At 45.5% G+C, this 9,830-nt stretch overlaps 1 non-coding gene across 1 annotated transcript; it reads right to left on the reverse strand.

Annotated features, from left to right (window-relative positions):
* Positions 1–2,845: 2,845 nt before the first annotated feature.
* Positions 2,846–2,918, reverse strand: TRNAR-UCG. The gene has a single exon. It is a non-coding gene; the product is annotated as a tRNA-Arg (tRNA).
* Between the last annotated feature and the right edge of the window lie 6,912 nt (positions 2,919–9,830).

The raw sequence follows: 9,830 nt of genomic DNA on the forward strand, positions 1-9,830 counted from the left end.
TCTGTCTCCAATCTTTTATAGTTAAGCTTCCATGTGACATGATCACCTAATTTGTATACTTCGCTAGTGGAGGTTTTAAATATTGATCTTCATTTCAAGGAAACATTTACAGGTAATTACTCTGAAAGTGGACTAATGGCTTACATTGGTTTGAAAATAAAGTTAAATGGCTTCTTTAAATCAATTACATAAGCTGCCATATTTCTATTTGCTGACAAAGCAGTATTTGGACTGATAATTATGCTCTACGTCTCATTCACCACTCCATTACACTGGTAAAACTTGACTAACTCCTCTGAAATCAGATATACCAGTATAATTCTGGAATAACAAATGCAGTTGTGAGTCAGGTGCTAATAAATTGATTTCCATCTTCTCTACTTTTTGGTAAGGTAAACAGATCATAAGCGATGTGTGGAATTTGCACAAAGGTTAATAAGAGCTGTCACAGTTTAGGGCAATTGCACCTGTATTGCCCCTCAGTGGCTCAGCAAGGACACCTGCTCTCAGCTTGCAGCTCCCCAGCCATTCCCTTTCTGGGTGGAGACCCATGTCTCTCTCCCTTCTGCCTGGTATATACCCAGTCTGCAAAGTTCTCTGCTTTCACTGTGTATTTCCCAGCATAGACAGGTTGCCCAAGGACACATGCTTGCGATATCTTCAGAGACTGATAACAAACTGATTCCTACAGCTACAAGTGACCACACAGCTCTTTCTAAGGCCTGGTCTACACTAACACCCCAATTCGATCTAAGGTACGCAACTTCAGCTATGTGAATAACGTAGCTGAAGTCGACATACCTTAGTTCGAACTTACCGCGGTTCAGACGCGGTCCACACGCGGCAGGCAGGCTCCCCCGTCGACTCCGCGGTACTCCTCTGGCTGAGCTGCTCCGCGGTACTCCTCTCGCAGTCGACAGCGAGCACTTCCGGGATCGATTTATCGCGTCCAGACCAGACGCGATAAATCGAACCCGGAAGTTCGATTGCCAGCCGCCGTAGGCTATTTTATTCTTAAGGTAAAAAGCACTTCAGAGAAAACATTAAGAGCAATAAAAGTACCTACAGGCATGCCAGTAATAATACCAGAATTATCCCCAACCCTAACTTGCATTTTCACAAGCCAAGTCCTTTCAACCCTACCCTCAGAACTGGGGCCCTCCATGGACTGGGGGGTTCGGATTGGCTGCTGGATCAGGAAGAAGGCCGTGAGCTAATTTACAACCAGTTTAAAACTATTTATCCAAAAACCCTATGTTAGTCTATGGAGAATCCACTTTGAACTAGTATATGCATGTCTCTCCAGCAAGATTGCCTTCAAAGAGTTGGTAATGGCGGAAGTACCTTAGCATCCCCCCTCCCTACTAGAGAAGGAACATACAATGCCACATACACAATTGCATTTGTAATGCAATGTACCCCAAAGATATTAACACTAATTCAACAAGGTTTAAGTTAATTCAATAAAGTTTATCTTAATTCCATAAGGTTTGTAACACAGGATAATGTCAGTCTGTCACAAGAGCCTCAATGCAGGGCCGATGCAACCACTAGGTGGACTAGGCAGCCGCCTAGGGCGCCAAGTGGTTGGGGGCGCCAAAAAGTGGTGACTCAAAAAAAAATTTTAAACAGCAGAGCACCAGGCTGCCACTGCTCCCTGCCTCCCGGTTCCAGAGCGGCACAGCTAGTCCCTTTCCCAGGGGGAGCAGCCGGCGGCAGAGCAGGGAAGGGGAGGGTCTAGCGCTAGCAGCTGCGCCTTCTTCCCCACGCCGAGGGCCGAGCCGGGCTCCCTGCCACCCTGGGGCTCTCAGCGGCTGAGAGCCCGGCTCAGCCCGCGGCGCGGGAAAGAAGGCACAGCTGCACTCTGCTCTTCAGGCGGAGAAGCTGAGTGTCTACTCTGCCTGCAAGGTACCTAGCCGGGCCGCAGGAAGCCGCATGGGCCAGCGGAGCACCGGGGGGTGGGTGGGTCCAGTCCCTGGCCTGGGGAATGGTGTATGTGGGAGCAACCCGGGCACCCCTCCCCCAGCCAGACCCACCCCCTCCAACACCCACCGACCGGCTACCTTCTCCCCTGTGCACCCCTCACCCCAACAACCCACCCTGTCTTGCCACTTTTGCCTCTGGGCAACCTCCACCCAGCAACACCCCCCCATCCTCCAGCCAGCCATGGTCACCTTCACCCCTGCATCAACCTCGGGACCCTCCCCACCTGCCATCTCCCTTCTGCCCACTCCTCCCTTGTGCAACCCCCCCCGTGCCACCTTCACCCCCTTGCAACAACCCCGGGCACAGACACACACCCCCGTCTGCCAGCCCCTTGCAACAACCCCCTCCTGCCCACTCCTCCCTTGTGCCACTCCCTGCCACTGCACCCCCTGCAACGAGCCTCTTTTGCCTCTGTGCAATCTCTTCCCTGCCACTACACCCCCTGCAACAATCCCATGCACCCCCATCTCTGCCACCTTCACCCCCAGAAGAGCCCCCATATGACCTCCCTCTTTGCAGCCCTCCCCCCCACGCCCCCTGCACTTTGTGAACATCTGGGCCCCTGGGGGGAACTTGGCTGTAGGAAGGTGGGGGCTGGATATCTGAGGGGGGGGCGCAAGGTGGACATTTCGCCTAGAGCACAAAATATCCTTAGTCATAGAATATCAGGGTTGGAAGGGACCTCAGGAGGTCATCTAGTCCAACCCCCTGCTCAAAGCAGGACCAATCCCCAACTAAATCCCCAAATGGCCCCCCTCAAGAATTGAACTCACAAGCCTGCGTTTAGCAGGCCAATGCTCAAACCACTGAGCTATCCCTCCCCCCAAAATTATTCCAGCCCACTTGGACCCTCAACTTGCGACCACGGCAGGACTCAAACCTGCAATCTTCTGATCCGAAGTCAGATACCTTATCCATTAGGCCACGCGGCCACCTTGCACTACCCCTGCCTCAGTGTGGTTTGGAGCTATTCAGCCATTTACTTGTTATCTCTTGTTCTCTGTATACTGATTTCTAACATACATCCCCATAGTATTTAAGGTACCATATTCTAGTTACAGGTACCATTATTTTCTTGTAAGCACCAAATCCTTCTCCCACCCCTCTTTCAGGGCTACTGTCTTGAGTGAGCTCAGCTTTTGGGTTGAAGATATTCAGCCATTTACTTGTTATCTCTTGTTCTCTGTATACGGATGTCTAACATACATCCCCATAGTATTTAAGGTACCATATTCTAGTTACAGGTACCTCTCTTTCAGGGCTACTGTCTTGAGTGGGCTCAGCTTTTGGGTTATCGTCCCAGAGAAGTGTTGCTAGAGCCAGGCTACAGTTATTATTGAGGGAAACTCTAAATAAAGACATGAATATGGGTGTTGCCATAGAGCTGCTATGGTCTTCCTGAAATTGCCTTTGGTAGCTAATGCCATGGTTGAAACACTACCCTCACCAGCTACAAATGCAAACTCAGGGCTGACTGCTGGAATACCCATAATGCAGCTGAAGTGGTGTGGTGCAGAGAAAAAAAAAGCACTCCCGTACCTAGCCAGGTCCTGGTCTAGGTCAGAACTATTAACAGAAAAAGAGGGAACGAAAGAGGAATGTAACTGTAATGGAAAAATATTCAAAGGGTGACCAAGCGAGCTCTTGGTGCCAACTGGCAGGGGTCCCTGGGTCAGATATCTACATAATAGTTCACCAAAGGGTGGCATGTGAAGCTTCTGCCAAGAACTGGTCATCATAATCATTGCAAAATGTATGTACGAATAATATTTAAGGAGTTACATATCCATACTAAAATATGATAGTTAAGATCACCAGGAGGTGGCATACCTCGGGGATATTCCTTTCAAGTAGAAGGTAACAGAAACCAACTCCCTGTCTAGCCCTGGGTGCGTTGTATGCCTCAAAATTTATGCATATTTGCATATGGACCCAAAGGCAGAATGAAAGAATGCCTGTTTTACCAGAAAGAAATTTTATAGGATGAAGCAAACAGCTGGGGGAATGTCCTGTTTATGAACAAAGACAAAGGAATGTTAGGGTATATGTGGGAGTGCCCGGAAACACACAGGATCCTTCACCTAGCAGGCAGCTTACAGCAGGCTTGTCTCATGAAAGGAGGTCACAGCCCTACACCTGGCTGTAAAGTGCCACAAGGATTTGGGGTGAACAATATTCTACAAGACTGAAGAGTGTCTTTTTAATTAGGTCTAGGCTCTAGAATGTGTGTTATGATTTTGTTTTATACATAATAATTTGTCTCCAATACTTCCACTTGCTACTTCTTGAATCTCTGTTGTTAAAAAAACCAAACTTACACCTGATTTTACTATAAAGTAGGGCTGTCAAGCGATTAAAAAAATTAATTGTGATTAATCACGCTGTTAAACAATAATAGAATACCATTTATTTAAATACTTTTGGATGTTTTCTACATTTTCAAATATATTGATTTCAATTTCAACACCGAATACAAAGTGTACAGTGCTCACTTTATATTTTTATTACAAATATTTGCACTGCAAAAAACAAAAGAAATCGTATTTTTCAATTCACCTCATACAAGTACTGTAGTGCAATCGCTATCATGAAAGTTGAACTTACAAATGTTGAACTTACAAATGTATTGTACAAACAATAACTGCGTTCAAAAATAAAACAATGTACAACTTTAGAGCCTACAAGTCCAATCAGTCCTACTTGTTCAGCCAATCACTCAAACAAGTTTGTTTACATATGCAGAAGATAATGCTGCCTGCTTCTTGTTTACACTGTCACCTGAAAGTGAGAACAGATGTTTTCATGGCACTGTTGTAGCCGGCGTCGCAAGATATTTACATGTCAGATGCGTTAAAGATTCATATGTCCCGTGATTCTTCAACCACCATTCCAGAGGACGTGTCCATGCTGATGGGTTCTGCTCGATACCGATCCAAAGCAGTGCAGACCGACGCATGTACATTGTCATCATCTGAGTCAGAAGCCACCAGCAGAAGGTTGATTTTCTTTTTTGGTGGTTTGGGTTCTGTGGTTTCCGCATCAGAGTGTTGGTCTTTTAAGACTTCTGAAAGCATGCTCCACACCTCATCCCTTGCAGATTTTGGACGGCACTTCAGATTATTAAACCTTGGTTCGAGTGCTGTAGCTATTTTTTGAAATCTCACACTGGTAACTTCTGTGTGTTTTGTCAAGCTGCTGTGAGTATTCTTAAAACAAACATGTGCTGTGTCATCATCCGAGACTGCGATAACATGAAATATATGGCAGAATGCAGGTAAAACAGAACAGGAGACATACAATTCTCCCCCAAGGAGTTCAGTCACAAATTTAATTAACACATTTTTTTTAATGAGCATCATCAGCATGGAAGCATGTCCTCTGGAATGGTGGCTGAAGAATCACGGGACATATGAATCTTTAGCGCATCTGACATGTAAATATCTTGCGATGCCAGCTACAACAGTGCCATGCAAACACCTGTTCTCACTTTCAGATGACATTGTAAATAAGAAGCAGGCAGCAGTATCTCCCATAAATATAAACTAACTTCTTTATTTCAGCAATTGGCTGAACAAGAAGTAGGACTGAGTGGACTTGTAGGCTCTAAAGTTTTACATTATTTTGTTTTTGAGTGCAGTTATGTAACAAAAATTGTACATTTGTAAGTTGCACTTTCAAGATAAAGAGATTGCAGTACAATATTTGTATTAGGTGAATTGAAAAATACTATTTCTTTTATCATTTTTACAGTGCACATATTTGTAATAAAAATAATATAAAGTGAGCACTGTACACTTTGTATTCTGTGTTGTAATTGAAATCAATATATTTGAAAACATAGAAAAACATCCAAAATATTTAATAAATTTCAATTGGTATTCTATTGTTTAACAGTGTGATTAAACACGATTAATTTTTTTGAGTTAATCACGTGAGACAACTGCGATTAATCAACATCCCTACTATAAACCTATCTAAGTGCAGTGTGTTAAGCAGAGAGGAGATCTGAAGTAGAACTGGTAGATGGAGGGTACAGTCTCTTTGGAAGCAACAAAAATGTTAATACAGTAACTCATCCCAGTTAATGTTGTTTCGTTGTCACATTGCTGATCAATTAGAGAACATGCATGTTTAAAGTTGCGCAATGCTCCATTATAACGTTGTTTGGCAGCCGCCTGCTTTGACCACTGCTTGCAGAAAGAGCAGCCCGTTGGAGCTAGCTGGTGGGGGCTTAGAAACAAAGTGGGCCAGCAGCCCCCCTATCAGCTCCCTGCTCCCCTAAGTTCCCTGTGCAGCAGCTGCCCAGCAGGCTATCAATTGCCGGGCAGTTCAGGTGTCCCTCCCCCCACTGCTATGTGCTGCTCCTGCCCTCTGCCTTGGAGCTGCTCCCGGGAGCCTCCCGCTTGCTGTGCAGGGGTGCGTGTGTGGAAGAGGGGTGCTAATTGTAATACATTCTATATGATTTTATGAAAATATGCTAATGAGTGTGAATATAAATATGCTTCATGCAAAAGGTCTCTTGTAAGGTATCATTACAAAGCTTATAATCTACTGAGTGTGGTCATCCTATTTGTATAAATGTACCACTCTTGTATCTGAAACTAGAAATATGAAATATAACTCTGAGGGCCTATTGTAATTATGGAAAGTGTGGGCCATTAATGTTGGTTTGGAATCTTGATGACTCCCATCAACCAGGACAATTGACTGCAGGTGGCTCGGTTTTACAGTACTTGCAAGTCTTCCTGTATACGTGTGTGCTGGCAAGTGGGTAATGAAGTCTTACAGTGACATGTGATCATGTCACCTGAACTGGAATCCATCTTTAACCTCATGCCTTTCCATTGAGAAGGAGGGGGTGGGAACCCAGAGAGGGACAAAGGATTCCTGCCTTATGCAAAAAATATATAAATGGGTGAAACAGAACAAAGGGGGCTGCCATCATGAGGAATCCCCTAGCTACCACCTGAGCTGGAACAAGGGCTGTACCAGGGGAAAGGATTGTGCCCAGACTAGGAAGGCATCCAGTCTGTGAAAGAAACATATTGAAACATCTCTGAGGGTGAGATCTTATCTGTATTCAGTTTATTACTGTACTAGCCATACAGTTGCATGTTTTATATTATTTTGCTTGGTAATTCACTTTGTTCTGTCTGTTACTACTTGAAACCACTTAAATTCTACTTTCTGTATTTAATAAAATAACATTTTACTTATTCATTAACCCAGAGTATGTATTAATACCCGGGGGGGGGGGGGGGGGAATGCAAACAGCTGTGCATATCAGTGTTCTAGAGGGCGAACAATTTATGAGTTTACCCTGTGTAAATTTTATACAGGGTAAAATGGATTTATTTGGGTTTAGACCCCACTGGGAGTTGGGCATCTGAGTGTTAAAGACAGGAACACTTCTGTAAGCTGCTTTCAGTTAAGTCTGCAGCTTTGGGGCACGTGGTTCAGACCCTGGGTCTGTGCTGGAGCAGATGGGCGTGTCTGGCTCAGCAAGACAGGGTGCTGGGGTCCCAAGCTCGGCAGGGAAAGCAGGAGCAGTAGTAGTCTTGGCACAGCAGTTGGCAGCTCCCAAGGGGGTTTCTGTGATCCAATCCGTCACACTAATGTCAGGGTGCCCTCCATATCCCCCCTGCTCCTTTACCCCATCTCCAGAGAGTGTGGGGGAGGGACATGAAAAGGCTCAGGACAGAGGGAGCTTGCTGGCAGTGGCTGCTGTCTCAACTTGCTGATCTACTTAAAAAGGCAATGTACTTACAGTGGGGTCAGCATATTTAAAGGGGCAAGGTGCATCTCTCTCTCTCTCTCACACACACACACTGTGTGTCTCTGTCTCCCCTCCTTCCATTCATGTTGCCGTGTAGAGCGTGAGGCTACATTAACAACATGTTAACCCTTAAGGGCTCAACAGAGTGCTAGTTCATCATTTAGCAGTAAGGCATTCCCTAGGAAACATCCCACCCTCTGACTCCACCACCTCAACCAAGCTTCACAATCATCATTGCTGTGTACAGTATTAAATAGTTTGTTTAAAACTTATACTCTGTGTGTGTGTGTGTGTGTGTATATATATATATACACATATGCATATATAAAATTTAGTCTTTTGTCTGGGGAAAAAATTTCCCTGCAATCTAACCCTCCCCCCCCCAATTTACATTAATTCTTATGGGGAAATTGGATTCGCTTAACATTGTTTCACTTAAAGTAGCATTTTTCAGGAACTTAACTACAACGTTAAGCGAGGAGTTACTGTACTGCAAGTGTCTGGTGCACCAAGGGCTGGATGCTCCAAGGAGATGCTCGGAGGGCTCAAGGCTTAGGGTGTGCCTGTTGCTAACTGGCAGATTAACAGCAGGCCTGCAAGGCAGTGCTTGTGGCCGATGGAGTTCAGAAGCTGACCCACAGCAGGCACTTACAGGGCTTCCTCACATTAGGGGCAAGAGATAGCAAGGTGTCTCCCAACGCTGGGAATCCAGAGCAAGTGTCACAGTAAGCCTGAATATTAAAACTGAGGGAATGTATGATTCCCCTCCCCCCCCCTCACCATGCATACTACTTCCTTTTGAAGGTTGATTGGCCTTGAATGTGTTCTTTGATGAATAACCTAACCTCAGTGTGCAGACAAGCATTTATAACAGCACAGCATGTGACCTGCCTTTCTCCCTAAGGGAATTTTGGATTGAAAGAGGGGTTACTTACTAGTTACTGCTGCTCTCTGAGAGCTGCCTCGGTGCAGTCACACTTTTGGGATTTGGTGCCTCTAGCATCGAGCTGCAGAACTGCATAGAAAGCCATGTCTGCTGTGGCGGGGGTGATGAGGGAAGTGGTGCAGTAGCACTCTCTTGCGATGCTGTCATTAGTCATGTCTAGAAAAGAGTACACCTGCCCCACACCTGAGTCACCCCTGTTCCTTCTCTCCAGCCTGCCGACCCCTGACACACAAAGAATTCTGACGCAGAGCAGAAGGTGGCTGGGTGGTGTGAATGCACAACAGCAACTCTTGAATAGTTACAAGCAACCAACCCCATTCTTCAAGGGCCTCTGTGCTTTTCCACTTATGGGGAATTAGTAAGCCACAGCCCCTGTTAGAGGATGGCGGGCAAAGAGTTTTAGGCACAAACGGACCCCCTTACCAAACCGAGCATCAGAGCACAATGCCAAGTCAATGGACAGTGGTTAGTGAAGGAATGACCAGAACTCCGTGTTGCTGCTTTGCAAATGTCTGCAAAAGGAATCGGCCTCAAACAAGCGACAGCGGCAGCTGTAGCCCCCACTGGAGTGCATCTTTAATCATACGGGTATTGATTTTCTCACCAAATACACCTCTTAATCCATTCTGAGAGTCTATTTACTAGTAGGTTGTCCCTTACATCTTTCCACACAGGCAACAAATAATATTACACTTTCTAAAGGGCTTAGTCCTGTCCAGATAATAGCACATGGACTTTGCACATCTAAAAAAAATTAAATGGAACTCTCCTGGATGGGCATGAGGTCTGTGGAAGAACACCGATGGAGACATTCTGTGACAGCAGAAAATCTGAGTCCATTTAAGGCATAAATCTGGGGTGAAGTCTCTCTCCAATGACTTTGTCTAGACTATTAAAAATGCTATTTTGATAGCCAGGTGTTTTAAGGAAGCTTGAGCGAGGGGCTCATAGGGTGGGCCCATCAACGTTGGAGTCTCAGGAAGGGCCTCTTAGAGCAGGAGAGGCATTAGTCATTCCCATAAGAAACCTAGAGATTGTGGGGTGGGAGAATAGAGGCTTGTTTCTAATCAATATCTGAGAGGCAGATACAGCTGCAAGAGGCACCTTTAGGGAATCTACTAT

This window comes from Terrapene carolina, unplaced genomic scaffold (genome assembly GCF_002925995.2).
Source record: "Terrapene carolina triunguis isolate 2854851 unplaced genomic scaffold, T_m_triunguis-2.0 Scaffold58, whole genome shotgun sequence".
NCBI classification, from domain to species: domain Eukaryota; kingdom Metazoa; phylum Chordata; order Testudines; family Emydidae; genus Terrapene; species Terrapene triunguis.